General features: G+C 40.3%; 1 protein-coding gene across 2 annotated transcripts in view; it reads right to left on the bottom strand.

Annotated features, from left to right (window-relative positions):
- Positions 1–18538, bottom strand: part of CELF2 (CUGBP Elav-like family member 2) — an 803688-nt gene that overhangs the window by 388396 nt on the left and 396754 nt on the right. The gene's annotated exons all lie outside the window — the stretch shown is intronic.

Raw genomic sequence — 18538 nt, 5'->3', positions numbered from 1 at the left:
CGGGTCATGATCCTGGAGTCCCGGGATCGAGTCCCGCATCGGGCTCCCTGCTCGGCAGGGAGTCTGCTTCTCCCTCTGACCCTCCTCCCTCTCATGCTCTCTGTCTCTCATTCTCTCTCTCAAATAAATAAATAAAATCTTTAAAAAAAAAAAAAAAAAGAATGTGTCTTTGTGTTGATGATCTCTGTCACCTGAGGTTTATGAAAGAACACTGTATAGCACAAAATCCAATTCTTTTAGTAGCAAATTGCTGTTTTTTATTTCTTCATTACAGTGTCCTACCAGGTGGGATTTTTGAAGGCACATGCTATGATAATTCAAATGGCACAAAAGACAAGTCACTAATTGAAAGCTTTATAGTGTACTAATAAGAACGACCAGAGACAGATTTCAAAACTACCTTTTTCCTAATTGCAATATCCTATCTTTCAATCAGAGATGTGTTCTTGGAAATTACAGGAAGCAAGGAGTAAGAGGTGGAGATGGAGGCTTAATGATGAGATATTTTAAAAGTGGAGGTGGGCTCAACTTTGTGTTGGGGGATTAAAGGTGCAATTCTTAGGAGCAGTGGTACATAATCTTCTTCAGGTCATATAATCCCTTTAAGAATCTTATTAAAGATACAAACCCCTTACACAAGGTAAAATAATAATACACCTGTACCTAGGCACCGAAATACGGCGCACAATTGTGGAAGGTTCGTGGACCTCCTACAACTAACACGTCAACTCTGAGTTAGGAATCTCAGCCTTAAACTCACATTGTCTTTACTCATCTTGACCATCCAAATAAAGGACTTCCTCCTGCAGGAATTCTCTCTGGCCCTCCCAGCCTCTAGAACTCTCTCCCACCTACTGTCAGTGACAGTCCTTGGGCAGCACAAGGACTCGCCGGCTGCTGTACAGCCACACCACCTTCAATCAACAAACAATTTATAAATGAGTGAATTAAGTTGGGCTCCTATAGAAATATTCTTTCCTAAATAACCAGACAATATTTTTTTAAAGATTTATTTATTTATTTATTTTAGAGAGAGAGTGTGAGCACAAGTTGGGGGGGGCAGCGGGAGAGGGAGAGAGAGAATCTCAAGCAGATGTGGGGCTCCATCCCATGACCCATGAGATCATGACCTGAGCTGAAATCACGAGTCAGATGCTTAATTGACTGAGCCACCCAGGCGCCCCAATAACCAGATAATATGAAACCTCCAGCTTTTATTGCTACAGAAACTAGTTTTTGAGAGAAAGCCTCCATTCCTTTAGCAAAAACCACAGTTGAAAGTTTTGTCTGCGACACTGTTCAACGCTTTACATGTATTCCTCTCTTCTAAGAATTCCCTGCCTGCATGAGAAATTTCTCGTTCCAAACAGAATCAGAACTGTGGGTACCCCAGCTAAGAGGCACCCCTCCCTTTAGTCCTCCTTTATAACACTGATGGTAACAAGCATCTTTTAAATTCTATTTTAGTATTTATTATTTTGTAACTTGAGGCCAACATATGTGAGTACTCAACAAATATTTGTTCGATTTGCAAGGAATGAATTAATGAACTTTTCTGACCTTCTTGTTGCCCTGGAGGGTTAGATCCATGTTTAGAGCTTGCTCATAACAATAGCAGCATCCCAGGGTCAAGGTACATTATCTTTCCTTCTTTCTAATCTTTTAACTCTTTAGCTTTGCTTTCCGTATTATATGTACTTTAATATTATGAGTCCCCCTGGTATCTTTTTTAAAAATGTTGGACATACATTATAATATATCCACTTAAATCACACTGTGCAGCATTTCTCAGCCTCGCACTATAATGACAGTTGGGGCTGGATCCTTTGTCATAAAGGCTGTTCTATGCATTGTAGGATGCTTAGCAGCAGTGTTGACTTCTACCTACTAGATGCCAGTAGTATGTGCCCCCCACCCCCACTTTGTGACAAACAAAATGTCTCTAGACATTGCTAAATGTCCCCTGGGGCAAAACTGCCCTCTGTGGAGAATCTTTGCAGCAGAACAATAGAACTAAAGTATCCATAATTGACTTCTGTTTCAAAACCTTACTGGATTGAGCAATATTCTCCACTCCCATGGAAAAACATGGCAACCGAGCCCTGTCAAGAACGCCCGTCTCACTCTGGCTCCTGGCACCTAAGTATGCATGCTGACTGAGAATAGGCTGTGTTTGTTTCCCAACCAATTTATGTTAGGGATACTCATTCTTATTTTCAAATCTAATTAAACAAGATATAAAGCCAATGAAAATGGACCATAGAAGAGTTCTCATTTCTTTGAAAACTAAGTGGTATTCTTTGGAAAGAGTAAAAATGACGAGTAGCTTAAGAAAAACGGATCTTGAATTAGGACTAGGGGCAAGACAACCATAAATACTGGGGGATGAAAGACGTGATTTTCACACGTGTCTTTAAGTTCTTATTCCTCTTCAAAAATAAACTAGAAACAGGTGGTAAATTATAGGTGTGATTTATGCATGAAAGACAATGCAGGACTCCACTCAGTAGATCCACATACTCAAAGTGTTGGCCTTACTTTTAGAGCAGAAAGGCTGCGAAAGAAAGTTCTGCTCTCCACATAGGAAGTACCCGTAGGGAAAATTTATGTTTTACACAAGTGTGTACTCAAAAATGTACATTAGAATTACAGACATTACTTCATAGGAAAAGTAATTTTTAGTGAACATGCAGGAATGGATGAACACAGTTTAAATTACAAGATGTTACCTAAAAACCCGATGATTCCATTGGAGCATGTAGCTCCATGATTTTAAGAAAGAACACGAAGAGGAAAAGAACCATTATATCTGACTACAGTAATGCAGCTGGACTCACCAACCAAATGCCATTTTCGAGATCAGCAAAACACTAGAGCTTTTTAAAACGATGCCTTGTTCATTTTTACCCATTTACTATTGCTAATAAATAATCTGAATTATTCATGTTTTCATGAATTTATACCTTTTGTAAAGAAATCCTTGAGGAAAATACATTTAGCATAATATGCTATGCTTCATCTGGATAATGCTCTATCAAAACCCACTTGAGAGAACAAAAGATCACACAGAACATTTTTAGGGCAGTGAAACCCATTCTGTATATGATACCATAAAGGTGGACACATGTCCTTATACATTTGTCTAAGCTCATAGAACACACAGGCCAAGAGTGAGCCCTAATGCGACCTATGGACTCTGGGTGATAATAATGCATCAGTGTAGGTTCATTGATGATAACAAACGCACCGTCCCGGTGGGGGATGTTGATAGTGGGGGGAGGCTGTGTATTTGTGTGGTCAAGGGGAATATGGGAAATCTCTGTACCTCCCTGTCAATTTTGCTGTGAACTTAAAACTGCTCTAAAAACTAAAGACAAAGCTTTTTTCAATGAACTTGCATACGTTGCTAATGTCCATTATTAACATGACTTTTTAAGCATAATTCATCTTCAGCACTAATATTTATTTATCCAACATATTCACTTAACACTTAGCATATGTTCAGCGCACACCATGCTGGGTGCTTTTGAGGCACCAAGATGAATTAGATCCTGATCCTTCTTTCCAAGTGTTTCTACTCCAGTAAAGGATATTATATAAGGTATAAAGTGGTGGATACTTTTGAATTTTATGCTACTGAGAGCTCTTCTAAGCCTTACTTGTTATTTTGAATACTCAGTTCCTAGCAAAACCCAGACATCTAGTATATGAGTGGAATAAAACCAAGAAACATTTCTATTTGCAGGTAATTCCCACCTCCTACATTGATTTCATAAAATGCCCGTTGGAATTGTAGCAATTTCACTAATTTCCTTTCTTTAGTTACCATTACTAAAATAATCTGATTTCATGAAGAAAGCAGAATGCTAAAAACTAAGTGAAAACAATGATGAAAAAAACAACAAAGCATACTTCTGTGTTCCAAGACATAGAGCTGTCCTGGGGGCTAAGAAGGAGACTGAAATGATGGAGGGCCTGCGACAGGTTGCATATCCTTGGGCAATTTCTTCTGCCTCCTGGCTCTCTAAATCCCAGAATGTAATAACAATGCTGCCCTTTGATCTAGAGTTGTTGGATCAATCACCAATGTGAACAAACAAGAAAGCTCTCTGCAAATCTGAAGTTGTGCTATAAATTCAATGTTATCAAAGAAAAGAAAAAAAAAACAGAAGAGAAAAGCACCTTTCAAAAGAGATGAGTGTCCCGTGGGTATTACACAGCTTTTCTTTTTTTGTAGATTATTTAGCATCCCTTAAAAAAAAAAAAAAACTTTAATTTTAAATGTGGAGAACATTCGCCAGTGCACAGTGGTGCCAGGTTTTATCATCTGTCTGAAATAGCGTTCTTCCTCATCATGTCCTATCCCTTTCCATTCCTGAACTATGCAAACAGTTCTTTTTTTAGGAAGTGTTGAAGCAAGAGCACACCATCTATTTCTGTGCAGCTTGCCAGTTTCCAAAATTAGCTGACAACTATGAAAGAGAGGACAAGAGCCCCCATGCTGATGGTGTGGCGGCACGATAAATATTTTTAAGACCTGGAATGCTTCTCTCCAATGGCAGGTACCTTGGATTCCTCCAGAAGTCCCAAGACTTTTAAAATGTCAAAATGCATTTTATTCTTATTGTGTGTCCTGCAAATGATTGAATGTTTCAGTCATAGAAGAGGTGAGGTTTTCTTTAATTAAGAGTGAAAGTATGACAATGAAGCAGATTTTTTTTTCTTTCTTTCCTATTTATTTATTTATTTATGTCGCCTGGTGTGGGGCAAAGTGTGGGCATTTAAAGTTGATCTATTTCCCAATATGACACCCACAAGAAGGATTCACTTAGAAGCATCATTGCAAATGCATACATTAATTTAAGACCATTAACTTTTGTCTTACATGGTGAACCTTAGCTCCAGGAAATCTAAAACACCTTAGAGATTTCCTGTCTGATGAAGAAAGCCCAAAGACACTGCTCATTCCTCTTAGGCCAACATCGTTCTCTCCCCATCAATCGTTTATCTGTCTTTATGTTCTCTTTGCCCCTTCTTTATTTCTTCCCTCCTGCTCTACCACTCCTAAACTCATGCTCACGTGATTAAAAGATCAGTGTGCGTGCTGCCGTGCCCGAGTGTGTGTCTGTGCATAGACAGAAGCAGTTATTCCCATGCCGTAAAAACTATACACACCCACACAAGCTCACGCTTTTCGGATTCTCATTTAATACCAGCCACTATTATAGGCCATTTACAAGAGTTTACTCACTTAATCCTTATAAAAGCTTCATGTAGTCGTCACCATGATAAGAACACAATGGAGATGAGAAAAATGAGGCAGAAAAATTTAAGTAGCTTCTTAGAGCCATGTGGCTAGGGGGCCAGGATTTGAATCCAGGAATTCTGGTCTCAGGGTCCGTGGTTTCGACCAGGATGCTATATTGCTATGCAATATTTACAAGCTACAAAATATGTGTGTGTGTGTGTGTGTGTGTGTGTGTGTGTGTATACATGCATTTTTTTTCTTTCTTCTTCTTTTTTTTTGCAGGATGGGACCCCAGCAGAAAAGCAGGGGGTGGGGGCAAACCTACAGAATCAGTTGGAAGGGCAGTGGCAGGGCTGGAGGGAAGAGGGGTGGGAAAGAAAGCCAGCCAAGGTGGCCTGGAGACAGAGGTCACATTGAACCCTCCATGACAGCAGAATGAGGGGGAGGAGAGTGGGGTCTCAGCGGCTGGAAGGGGCCAGGTTTGCGGCAGGGCGAGGGTGGGATCCGGCCTCATCTGAGACCTGCAGGCTGCCCAGGCCTGTCCTGTGGCACAATGCAGGCTGAGGGCTCAAGCAAAGCCCCTTGTGGGCAGCACAGGAGGGAGGGGCCCAGAAGCGCAGGGGTGGAAATGGGGCAGTGGTTCTCAGGGTAACGGGGCTGCTGCCTGGCAAGCTCACTAGAGGTAATAAAATGGGGACACATACAAACACACACATATTTTATATATATATTTATATTTATGTACATATTATATATATATAATACATTTACTTATTTGGTTTGGGTTGTGTGCTACAGCAGGTAACGAAGAAATGGCCCCACTATCAGGAACTTTACGATGTAGAAGGGGGAGATAGACCCAAAACGAATGAGCACATGGATATTTATTATTACCTTCCAGAGTATAGGTGACGAAGAAGAAAGGAGCAGGGTAGGCACAGAGTGCTACCGGGGGAATTATTTTCTACAGGGTGGCCAGGAAGGGCTCTCTGTAAGGAGACCCAGGGAATGTGTTAATGCGCGAAACACACCCACTCCCTCTCCTACCTTAACTTGTCTGCCCGTTTCTCGCCTTGGCACTCACTATAGCATTTCACACTTCTTTTCAGCAACTATTCACCTAGGACCCACTGCATGAAGCAGACAATTCTAGGTGTTGCTTTGGTGGAAAAAAAACATGATAGGCGGTCTGGATCTCTAAACTCAACATGCTGGCGAAGGAAGAGGGGAGACCAGCCCCTCGGATACACTCATGCCCTCACTTGGAGAACGTCGGGTTTTGGCAAGAGCTACTTCAGGCTGCTTCAGAGGCTGGCCGGCCCCCAGACCCACTCCAGCCAGCAACACTCACAGAAGGGGTCCTGCCTGCTGACCACCTCCACGAGAGCACCACTCCAGGCTCCTTGGCCCAGCCCACGTGCGCGGAGGTGACCTCTCCCACACTCTCGGGCAACGGCCTCAGGTCTACAAGGTGGTGTTTCTCTTTAAATCACTTTTGGTGTTCGGCTCCGGCTGAGAGTTATCACCATGGGGAGATGGAACTTCCTTCCACCAAGTCCTGCAGGAAACAGGGACAAACTACAGGGGTGTTTAGACGTAGGGATTTGCATCCGGCAGCACGCACTCATGCAATTTGAGTTGTCAGAAGACTGGCTACATGAAGATTAATTCAATCTCGGGGCACCTGGGTGAGTCAGGCGGTTAAGCGTCTGCCTTCGGCTCAAGTCATGATCCCAGGGTTCTAGGATCGAGCCCCGTTTCAGGCTCCCTGCTCATCGGGGAGTCTACTTCTCCCTGTCCTCCCCGCTCATGCTCTCTGTCACTATCTCTGTCTCTCTCTCTCAAATACATAAATAAAATCTTAAAAAAAAAGATTAATTTAATCTCATCACCCCATCCAGCCTCCTAATAGGGCACGTCCTATTCAGAGTGCTTGCTAAGATTTCTTTTGCCTCAAAATTTCTTCAGATTATTTTAGCATTCCTTACGTAAAACAGCCACAACTGTGTGCCTTTCTTTGTGTTCTTGTGCTCCAGTGCCTGGAAAACAAAATCACCAAAGATTTCTCTCCATCAGCTCTGCAACATGGCCCATCTGGCCCCACCGGTCACCTGTGAGGGGCCCCTGAGAATAGCCCTGCTGCCCCTTCTGTCATTTTGAGACAGTGTTAAGGGCTTTTGTTTTCCTTTCTTTCCAAAATGTCATCTGGACACTTAACTCAGGAACTTAGCACCTGAGAAGGGAAGGCTTGTCCTCGACGCTGCTGGTGGCGTTGGGAAGAGAAACCATCTCCACACACACACTTGGGTTTACCCGTTAATCATCCTCCTCTATGCTCCTGAGTCTACCACAGTTAAATCACGTATCCAGGAAGGACCTGAATCGGCCACGAGTAACAATTCCCGCTCCTTAAAACTCACTTATTTAGACTTTAGAAATAGCAAATGTAACCAGCCCTGGAGGACGGTCGCAGAGCCTACAAATGGCACATGACATTTCATTTACCAACTTGTACTCTCAGAGGCAAGAAAGCAAAAGCAAAAACAAAACAAAAACCAGACAATGTACATGCAAGGCTGTATGTGTACGTTTTAAAAGCTTTGTTCACAAAATGACATCTCTCCGAAAAAAACAAAAACAACAACAACAACAAAAGAGAAGAAAAGGTATATTTTCTTCAAATTCTATGCTTCTGCCAGGGGGGTGGGGATCAGGTTACTAAAAGGTCTCTGCATTTAATAGTGCTGGATTATTATGTTCTAAGCTTTACTGCAATTCCTAAGTGCGTTTAAGGGAAACTCTACCAAAAAAATTATTAATCAAAAATAATTTTTTTTCTTTGATACATCAGTCTGAAAGGAGGCCCATTTTTCAATAATGCCTAATTTTTCTCTATTAGCTCCTAGGGATGTAATGTCACCAATAAGTCCTCTTAATGAGAGAAAATCATCCCCACTCCTGATAATTTCTGGATCAAAGAGGGATTTGCAAATACCAGCTTGCATTGTAATGTTTGACTAATGGCCTAATCCATCAACTGACAAGGACTGGTACCAAGTTCATTACCACATATTATTAGCATGTATTTATTAATTTGCTCAACAAATACATTTCTACAGCTCCTACTACGTGCCAGTATCTATGTGCTAGGGATTGAGCAGGGAATAAACATAGACCCCTCCCTCACAAGTTTGACCATGTAGTGTGGAAACCATCCCAGCAAACGCTTACACAAAGGAATGCCTGCTTATAAGTAGCAGGATGAGATTTTATCTGCCTCCATCCCCTGACGATCTCTGTCAAGGTTTCTGGGAATAACAGATCCAGAGAGACTTCATCAGCATAACAACGCCAAAGTCTTGACTGATGAACCAGATATTTTGTCTTACAGATGCTGCCCTTTCCAAGAACCTAAATTCAAAAACCACTGCCCAGCTGAGGTGGATGTGAGAACTTGCAGGACACTGCACCATCTGGAGAAGGGCTCTGGCCTGGGGGAAGGTGGTGGAGGACCGAAGACTCGTGGGGGACACGGGGGAGGAGAGAAGAGGGAGAAAGTGGTGGCTTCTGACAGCCACGGTCATACTCTAAGCAGGATGAAGTGACGGAATGAAAAAAATGTAGAGATGGTTACACCACCTCCTGACTCGTGGTCTGTTCAGGATCAGAGAAGAGTCCGATTACTTCCTGCCCCTTTGCAGCAGAGACCCGGAGGTCTGCCGGAGAGCGCTGGCTGCCGGAGGGCTCTGAGGAACACAAGCTGGAAACCAGGACTTGGGGCCTTGTTGGTTTCTGCCCGATATCCAGGAGTAAGAGACAGATAGGCTCCTATTTGGCATGGAATGTAACCATGACCTCTGCCAAATGAACATCCCTTCAAAGAGCTTCTCTATGTCCGTCCATGGACTCTGCAGTTAGAAATGGGGCTCAGGCCAATGCATTGAGGCCCTCCTTCCTCCTTTTTTAATGAAAAAAAAAAGATAAAAAACAAATTCTGTCAAAGCAGACTCTGGCTATAGGGTTAAAAGCTCGTAACAGCCATTCATAGAAATTGAAAAGTAATATTGTGCTGATGTGATTTGGGGGAATCTTATTTTTTTGTTTGTTTTTTCACTTTCCAGTATAGTTGCCATAAACACATAATAAAATGCTGAAGCTAAAGAACTCACTTCTTCTCTCCAACAGTATATTTACTTATTTTTAATCTACCCATTTATATAGTTCTCAGTGAGGAACAGGACCGTGCTATTACCCCTCATCTCCCAGACCAGTCAAGTGGAGCTCCAAGAGGTTCCAGAATTCATGATAAAACAGTCAAGTCAGGGAGCCCAGCCCTTCTGACTATAAAGCCTGGCATAGATATCAGAGGTCTGGGCAGAAACACAGAACTCAATCTGAGTTCTGGGCACAGAGAGAGAGGCGAGATGAAATTTCTCATCCAGGGGACCCTTTCACCTTCTTAAATTTACCCATTCAAAATAACAGGACTCCAGTGCTATCCGCAGAGGGGTAGTTAATACTATTTTAGATCCTTCTTATTTTCCCGGTCGCTTCTTGGACTCTGTTGGGTAAATTAAATGCAGTATTCAGCACCACCTTGGAAAATTCAAATCTGTGTATTCAACCACGATGGGTCATGTCCAAATCTCTCATTTAACAATCGCCAATGTGCCTTTTCAGTGGCAATAGGAATTTTGAACCAATCCCAGACAAAATCTCCAACCTTCAACACATTCACAGATGACAATTATATCTCCACAATCACTAAAAATAAATAAATAAATAAATAAAACCAACAGAAATGGAATCAACAGTAAAAGAGCTAAATTATAGATAACAGAATATTCATAAAACTGTACCTCATCTCATGAATGTGGGTGTGCTTTCTGTATGCCAGGATTTCTTTAGCCACTGGTGATATTCAGCATATTGCAATTGAGTGCAATTACAGTTAGCTATAATTAAGAACAATTACAGCTTTTATTTCTACTTGTTCTTTAAAAGCACATTTGTAATAAAACTTTTTTTAAAAGGTGAAGAATATAATTATACATCCTTATAACGTCTCAAATAATTAGTTTGACTAAAGTTTCTTCTGGAACAATTTTCATTTTAACTGTCAGATCTGCCATTTATAGTCAATGGAACATACTTTTAAAAAAATTCCATCATTAACCTTTTTCACCCCATATAGCTGTATATGAATTATTGGTACAAATTGGAGGTTTCAGTATTTAAATCTCTAGGGCCTGCTGTAAGCCATAAAAAGAATTTTCCCTTTTAGTTGTCTATGTGTGTGGATGTTCATGCATGTACACATGCGCACGCGTGTGTGTCCTTTAAGAAAAAAAAAAGAAATGCTACATTTTTAGAGTATATTTTCTGGCTCAAGATTTTTGGAAAAAAATTTGCTTGTGTTAGAGGCATTCTCTAGTTCTATATTACAGAACACTGTCTCTTTGTTTATTTACTGCATGTTTATGCAGGACCCAAACTATGCAGTGCCAAAATGAAGTCCCTGGATTGTGACAAACCTGTCTCTTGGTTTAGTAACTCATGGATTGTCCATATCAGCGGAATGGGACCAGGGCCTCATCAGGATCAGCGAAATGTTACCTCCTCATAAATCTGGACTCCAACTCAACTCGACCCAATCACTGTTTATCCTCCTAGAATGTAAGCCCATGAGAGCGAGGATGATCTCTTTTGTCTATCTCTGTCACCAGCACCCAGATCAGAGAGTGGCCATAGAACATGCTCACTAAGTTGAATATGTTGGAAAAATGAAGAGTGGTTTTTTGTTTTGTATTGTTTTGTTTTGTTTTGTTTTAGGTCTTTCCCATTTATGTTGGGAATAATTGAAAATTAATCACCCAGCTGACTTTGAAGATAGAAGAAAATTATTTAATACAACTCTGGAAATTAAGGATATTTTCACTGCTTATCTGGTTGAATTAGCTGTCCTGGGAAAGCCACTGTTAAACAAAGTCTGCAGACCTGGACGGGGGTGGGGGTTGGAATGGATCATCTTTTAAGGTCCTTCTCCTTGGATTATCTAATACCCAACATAGATGGAATCTTAAAGGCAATTAACATAAGCCTAACACAGGCTTGTGTAGTAGTGTGTGGGGCAGATAAGTACAATCTCATCCAGAAGACAGACCATCAGTATCAAAGATGCTAATACACTGAGAAATTGCTCCTGTTAAAAATACTCTCAATACTCAAAATACTGAAATAGATTTGGATGCAATTTATATCATAAAGCTTATTTATTACGTAACAACCATCCATTACTACGCACTTACTATGTTTCAATCGCTTTGCTTAGCACTTCACATAAACTTTCTCTCATTCTCCACAACTGTTTGTTATTAATATGCCCATTTTTCAGATAAGGAAACTGAGTCTCAGAGAAGTCAAGTAAATTTGAACCCAGGCCTGTCCAACTCTAAAATAAACAGTTAAAACAAGATAACAAAACAACTCATGGCAAATCACAGTCAAAAGACACCAAAAGTAGGATGATAACCTGGGAGGGGCATCTCTATAACAACCTAATGGCCCAAGTGAGGGAAAAAGGGATCTAAGAAAAAGTTTCACTCCCAAATTTACTTATAGATCTATAAGCTTTTACCTTACTGGTTCTCAGACATACTTTCGATGAAAAAGATCCATATGTACTAGAGGTACTGAAAGGGAATATCAAATGGGTCAGGTTTAGGGTTACAGGCTAGCTTAAACTACTTCTGGGTATCTATCCTTGCCCAAATGCCCAAGAAGGCATCGACATGGCCATTCATCGTCGTTCTGTCTGCAACTGAAACCATCTAAATGCCCACAAATAAGGTACTGGCTACACTGTCCAATATCCACAGTGTGGAATACCTATGGAGGAGTTAGAAAGAATGAGGTAGCTTCCTGTGTTCTAAAACGGATAGAATTCCAAGGCATGCTGAATTATAAAAAGAATAAGTTGCAGAATATACGTTGGGTTTTATGCTGTTGATGTTAAAAACAAACTGAACAGGAAGTTCCGCGAGTACGTTTGAGTATGGAAATGCAGAGAAACAGGCCCAGAGGATATCAGCAGGCTGATAAGCGGTGGCCTCTGCAGAAAGGACAGCAGTAAGCATAGTTCAGTCTTACACACAGAATTTGTTTTTTTAAAGGGCTGCCCAGCTGACCTGAGGGCCCAGTGAGTGAGACGGCATTTCCAGGACAACAGCAGGGCTTTCAGCCTTCTGGAGAAAGGAGGTGTCAGGGCCCTCCACGGTGCACAAGCTGATTGCAGCATCTGCTGAAAGGTGACAGGAGCCGGGCACCAGCCCTCTGTCCCTGCTCCATGGGGAAGGCTACTGCCTGGAGTCTGAGATGGGGCAGCGGACACGCAGCATGCTCTGCGCGTGCTACCTGCCTCCCACTCGAGAAACACCTGCCTGCCGTGGAAGGGACACTTCCTGTACCCAAGGCTGGGCCAGGTCCAGCCACATTCCCAGCAGGCTGCTCACGGTGTCCGGGTGTGCATGGATCTGGGATCTGCCACGTGGGGAAGTGTGACGATGAGCCTGACCACTTCCCCAATGGCTGCGCAGGGGGCCTCCCATCCGCCAGGGGCGCTAGAGATCCAGAGGGCCCTTGGCAAGAAATCTCAGCAGCACACGAGGCACCGCTCTCTGCCACCTTCCACATTCCACCAAAGGCTTCCAGGACTGGGTGAGGGGGATATAGGGTGGACATCCAGGTCCAGAGAGCCCCACCCAAAGAAAGGGCAGCTTATTAAAAAACTCAGTCACTTGGTCAGCCTGGTTTAAGAGTATGAAGATAGATTCCTGAAATATGTGCAAAAGCCAATTTTTAATGTATTGAATCAAGTTTAGATGCCCTCAAGAAACTTTGCTATTTCCAGGGACCCTCTGGGGACCCTATTTTGGTAAGGAATGTGATCAATCTTTCACTTGTTTTAGAATTAGTATTTTCATAAATCATTTTGCTTATTGGAAAATTTTATAACTTATAGAATTCTCTGTGGTAAGGGTTAAGGAGAAAGTAAGGAGGTATTTCAAATAAAAAAAAAAAAGAGTCTTAAACCACAACTGTGCCCTGCATTCTATATGTATTCATTCACTTTTTCATCTAACATCCTGGGAGTAGAAGGGTTGGATTTTTCTGAGTGGAGCCCTGAAGTTCCAAAAATATCACAGAGAAGCTGTGAAAAGTACATGTGAATAGAACCACCTGAGCAAACATTCCTGTGGAAAATGTCACTTAGCTTTACATGCATAGTTCCGGGCCAGTCTTACTCAGATTAGGAAATGATATTGGGCAGCCTTAAGGAAATTTTCACTTTCCTTTCACTAACCTAACCTCCCAGACCACTTCCCTAAAAGTTGAAATTTCCTTCCTTCCTTTCCTTTCCTTCCCTCCCTTCCTTTCTCCCTTCTTTTCCTCTCTCCTTCCCTCCCTCCCTTCCTTCCTTCCTTCCCTTTCTGCTCCTCTTCCTTCTTTAGGAAGAGTTCCTCTTAGCTTTCTTAAGGTGTAACTGATATACAATAAACCGAATATACTTACAATGTAGGATTTGGTAAAATTCGACATATATATACACTCATGAAATTATTGCCACAATCAAGTTAGTGAACATACTCATCAACCCCAAAAGCTCCCTTCTGCCCCATTGTAATCCCTTCTTCCCATCCCCCCTATTCCCAAATCACCACTGATCTGCTTTCTCTCACTCTACATGCATTTGCATTTCTCAGAATTTTATATAAATAGAATCGTACAGCATTACTTTTTTTGGGGGGGGGGTCTGGCTTCTTTTACACAGCATAATCCTTTTGAGATTCATACATGTTGTAGCCTGTATGGATAGTTCCTTCTTTTGATTGCTAAGTACCATTCCATTGTAGGAATATGTCATGGTTTGTTTATCCAGTCTCTTCTTGGTGGACATGTGGATTGTTTCCATCTTTTGACTATTACAAATAAAGCTGCTATAAACATTCATGTACACATCTTTGTATAGACATTGTGTGCTTTCCTTTCTCTTAGGTAAACATCTAGGAGTAGAATGTCTACATTATATGGTAGGTATATATTTAACTTTTAAGGAAATCACCAAACTGTTTTTCTGCAGTGACTGGAACATTTTACATTCCCACCATTAGTGTACAAGAGCATATGACAGGTCCAGTACTTCTCCTCTCACCATGATTTGGTATGATCAGTCTTTTTAAATATATTTACTCTAGAGGTGCCTGGGTGGCTCAGTCGGTTAAGCATCTGCCTTGGGCTCAAGTCATGATCTCAGGGTCCTGGGATCGAGCCCCACATTGGGCTCCTTGTTCAGCGGGGAATCTGCTTCTCCCTCTGCCTCTGTTCCTACTCCCTGCTCATGCTCTCTCTCTCTCTCAAATAAATAAATAAAATCTTTAAAAAAATATGCTTTTTCTAATAGGTGTTTATAGTGGTAGTTCACTGTGGATTTAATTTAGACTTTCCTAATAACTAATGATGTTGACAACCTTTTCATGTGCTATATATCTTCTTTGGAGATGTGCCCGTTCAAATCTTTTACCCAATATTTAAAATATTGGGGTTTTTTTCTTATTGAGTTTTTAGGGGTCTTTATCTATAATTTACAAATTTTTCTCCTGTTTGTGACTTGTCTTTTTATTCTCTTAATGGTTTCTCTCAAAAAGAAGATTCTTTTTTTTAATGAAGTCCAATTTACCAACTTTTTGGATTATTCTTTTTAGAGTTGTATCTAGGAATCTTTGCCTACCCAAAATCACAAAGAGTTTCTCCGATGTTTCCTCCTAGAAGTTTTATAGTTTTAAGTTTTGGATTTAGCCCTGTGGCATTTGGGGTTAATTCTTTTCATCTGGCATGAAGATCAAAGTCTGTTTATTGTGTGTGGAATGTCTAATTGGTACAGCACCATATGTTGAAAAACTTATCATTTCCCCTTTGTATCCTTGTTATAAATCAGGTTTCCATATATGTGTAGGTCCCCTTCTGGCTTCTCTATTCTGTTCTCTTTACCTGTTTGTCTAATTTTGTATCAATATCACACTGTTTTGATTACTATAGTTTGATAATAAGTCTTGAAATCATGTAGTGTTAGCCTTCCAACTTTGTTCTTCCTTTCCACAGTTATCTTGGTTATTTTAGGTCCTTTGCATTTCCCCATGAATTTTAGTCAATTTCTACAAGAAAAGCCTGCTGGGATACTGACTGATATTGCATTAAATCTATAGATCCATTCAGAGAAGATTGACATCATAACAGTTGTGAGTCTTCTGAACCATAAGTCAATGTGCCTCTCCATTTATTTAGGTCTTCTCTAAGTTCCTGCAGTTTTGTGGTTTTCAGTGCTCAGATTTTCATCTTTTGTCAGATTTCTTCCCAAGCACTTAATATTTTTGATGGTATCATAAGTAGTAGTAAATAGAACTACAATTTTCTATTATATATAGATCTTACATCCTGTCAATTTGATAAGCTTATTAGTAGCGCTAATAGCTTTTTTTTTTGGTAAATTCTGTAGAATTTTCTAAATAGGCAATCATGTTGGTTTTGACTAGACATTGCACTTCTTTTTCAGTACTGGTGCCTTTCATTTTGCACCTTTATACTGCAGTCTTGCTGCTTACACTTGCTCGAACCAGTGTAATGTTGAATGAAAGTAGAGAGGCAGACACTGTTTTGTCCCTGATCTCAGATGCAAACCATTAAGTCTTTCCCTATTAAGTATGACAATAGCAGAGAATTTTTCATAACAGATTGAGGAAGTTCCTGTCTGTTCCCATTTTGCTGAGACTTTTTTTCATGAATGGATGTTGAATTCTGTCAAATCCTTTTCTGCAGCTATTAGATGATCGTAGGGTTGTTCTCTTTCAGTTTGTTAATACAGTGAATTACAGTAAGTGATTCCCAAATGTTGCATTTCTGCCATAAAACCTACGTGGCCATCATGAATTTTCCTTTTTACTTGTTGTGGATTCAATGTGCTAAAATTTGGTTTAGGATTTTTGCATCTATGTTCACATGGATATTGATCTGTAATTTTCTGGTAGCATCTTCATCTGGTTTTGGTGACAGGGTGACACTGGTCTCATAGATTGAGTTGGGAAGTATTCCCTCTTTTTTGCTTTTCTGGTAGAGTTTGTGTAGAACTGTATTATTTTTTCCTGAAATATTTGGTAGAATTTACCAATAAACCTCTCTGGGCCTGGAGTTTTCTTTGTGAGAAAGTGTTTAACTAAAAACTCAATTTCTTATTAGATATAGGGCTATTCAGGTATTTTACCTCTTCCTGAGTAATATGTCTTTCAAGGAATGTGCCCACTTTATCTAAGTCAGCAGTTGGTCCATAGCCTATAACCTAAGAGTGTTTTAAAAAAATTCTTTTTTTAATTGAAAAAAAAATATGTGACATAGACCATGTGTGGTCTTCAAAGCCTAAAATTTTTACTATCTGGCCCTTTACAGAAAAAGCTTATTGACCTCTAATTTAAATTTTGAATTTACTGGCATAAAGTTATTCACATTATCCCTTATTATCCTTGTAAATAGCTGGAGAATCTCTAATGTCACATGGTTCTTTTTTTAATATTAGTAAGTTGTGTTTTTCCCCCTAATCAGTCTAGCTAGAGGTTTAGCCATTTTATCAATCTTCTCAAAGAACCAGCATTTGGTTTCATTAATTTTCTCTGTTGTTTTTCTGTTTTCTATTCCACTCTCATCTTTATTGTTTCCTTTCTTCTATATCTTTTGTGCTTAATTAGCCTTTCTTTTTGTAGTTTCTTAATGTGGAAATTGAAGTCACTGATTTGAGACTTTTCTTTATTTCTAATATAGGGGTTTAAAAGTCCCCCATAAAACTGCTTTAGTGACATCGTACAAATACTGATATGCTGTGTTCTGTTTATTCCGTTCAAAATATTTACTAATTTTCCACATGATTTACTTGATACTTGGATTCTTTAGAAGTATGTTGTTTTAGCTTCAAATATTTGGAGATTTTCTGTTATCGATTTCTAATTCAATTCTGTTTTGTCCAAGTGTGTACTCTGTGCCATATGAATACTTTTAAACTCATTGAGACTTGTTTCATGGGCCAGAATGTGGTCTATTTTGTTAAATGTTCCATATGCACTTGAAAAGAATATGAATTCTGTTGTTGTGTGTAATGTTCTATAAATGTCGATTAGGTCAATGCAGTTCAAGTGTTGTTCAAATCTTTTATGCTCTTACTGATTGCCTGTCTGCGTGTTCCATCAATGATTGAGACAGGAGTGTTAAAATCTCTGACTACTGGGGGACTGTCTGCTCCTCTATCAGTGTGTGCTTCATGTATCTTGAATCTCTGTTGTTAGATGCATAGAAGTTTAGGACTTCTATCTCCTCTCGATACACTGATGAATTGACCCTTTATCGTTACCAAATGACCCTCTTTGTCTCTGGTAATATTCTTTGCTCTGAAATCTACTTTGTCACTATTCATAAAGCCATTCCAACTTTCTTTTGATTAGTGTTACCATGATGTATTCTTTTCTTACGAGAGCTGTAACAAAATACCAGGAAACGAGTAGCTTAAAATAACAGAAAGTTGCTTTCTTGCACTTCTGGAGGCTAAACCTCCAAAATCAAGATGTCAGCAGGGCCATGCTCCCTCTGAAGACTCCAGGAAAGGACCCTTCCTTGCGTCTTCCAGCTTCTCTTAGCTGCCAACAATCCTTGGCGCCCCTCTGCCTCGACTGTCGCATGTCCATCTTCCCTGCGTGTGTCTATGTCTCTTTGTCTCCTTTCTTCTTTTCATAGGACAGCAGCCATACTGGATTTAGGGCTCGCATTAATCCAGAATGTTCTCCTCTTACCTAGTTACATCTGCGGAGACCCTATTTCCACACAAGGTCACATTCTGAGATTCTGAGTAGACATGATTTTGGAGGAATACTACTCAACCCAGTACAGTCTGCTGTCTAGACCCCTAAAATTCACATTCATACAACATGCAAAATATATTCACTTCATTTCAACACCCCCCAAAGTCTTTACCCATCCCAGCATTAACTTTATTTTTATTTAATGTTTCAAGTTTTTATTTAAATTCTAGTTAGTTAATATATAGTGTAGTATTAGTTTCAGGAATAGAATTCAGTGATTCATCACTTACATACAACACCCAGTGCTCATCACAAGTGCCCTCCTTAATCCCCATCACCCATTTAGCCCATCCCCCCACCCACAGCATTAACTTCAAATTCAAAATCTCATCTAAAC

The sequence above is a fragment of the Phoca vitulina genome, unplaced genomic scaffold (genome assembly GCF_004348235.1).
Source record: "Phoca vitulina isolate PV1807 unplaced genomic scaffold, GSC_HSeal_1.0 scaffold33, whole genome shotgun sequence".
Classification (NCBI taxonomy): domain Eukaryota; kingdom Metazoa; phylum Chordata; class Mammalia; order Carnivora; family Phocidae; genus Phoca; species Phoca vitulina.
Note: the sequence above shows the minus strand (reverse complement) of the source record. Positions and strands in the feature narration are given on the sequence as shown.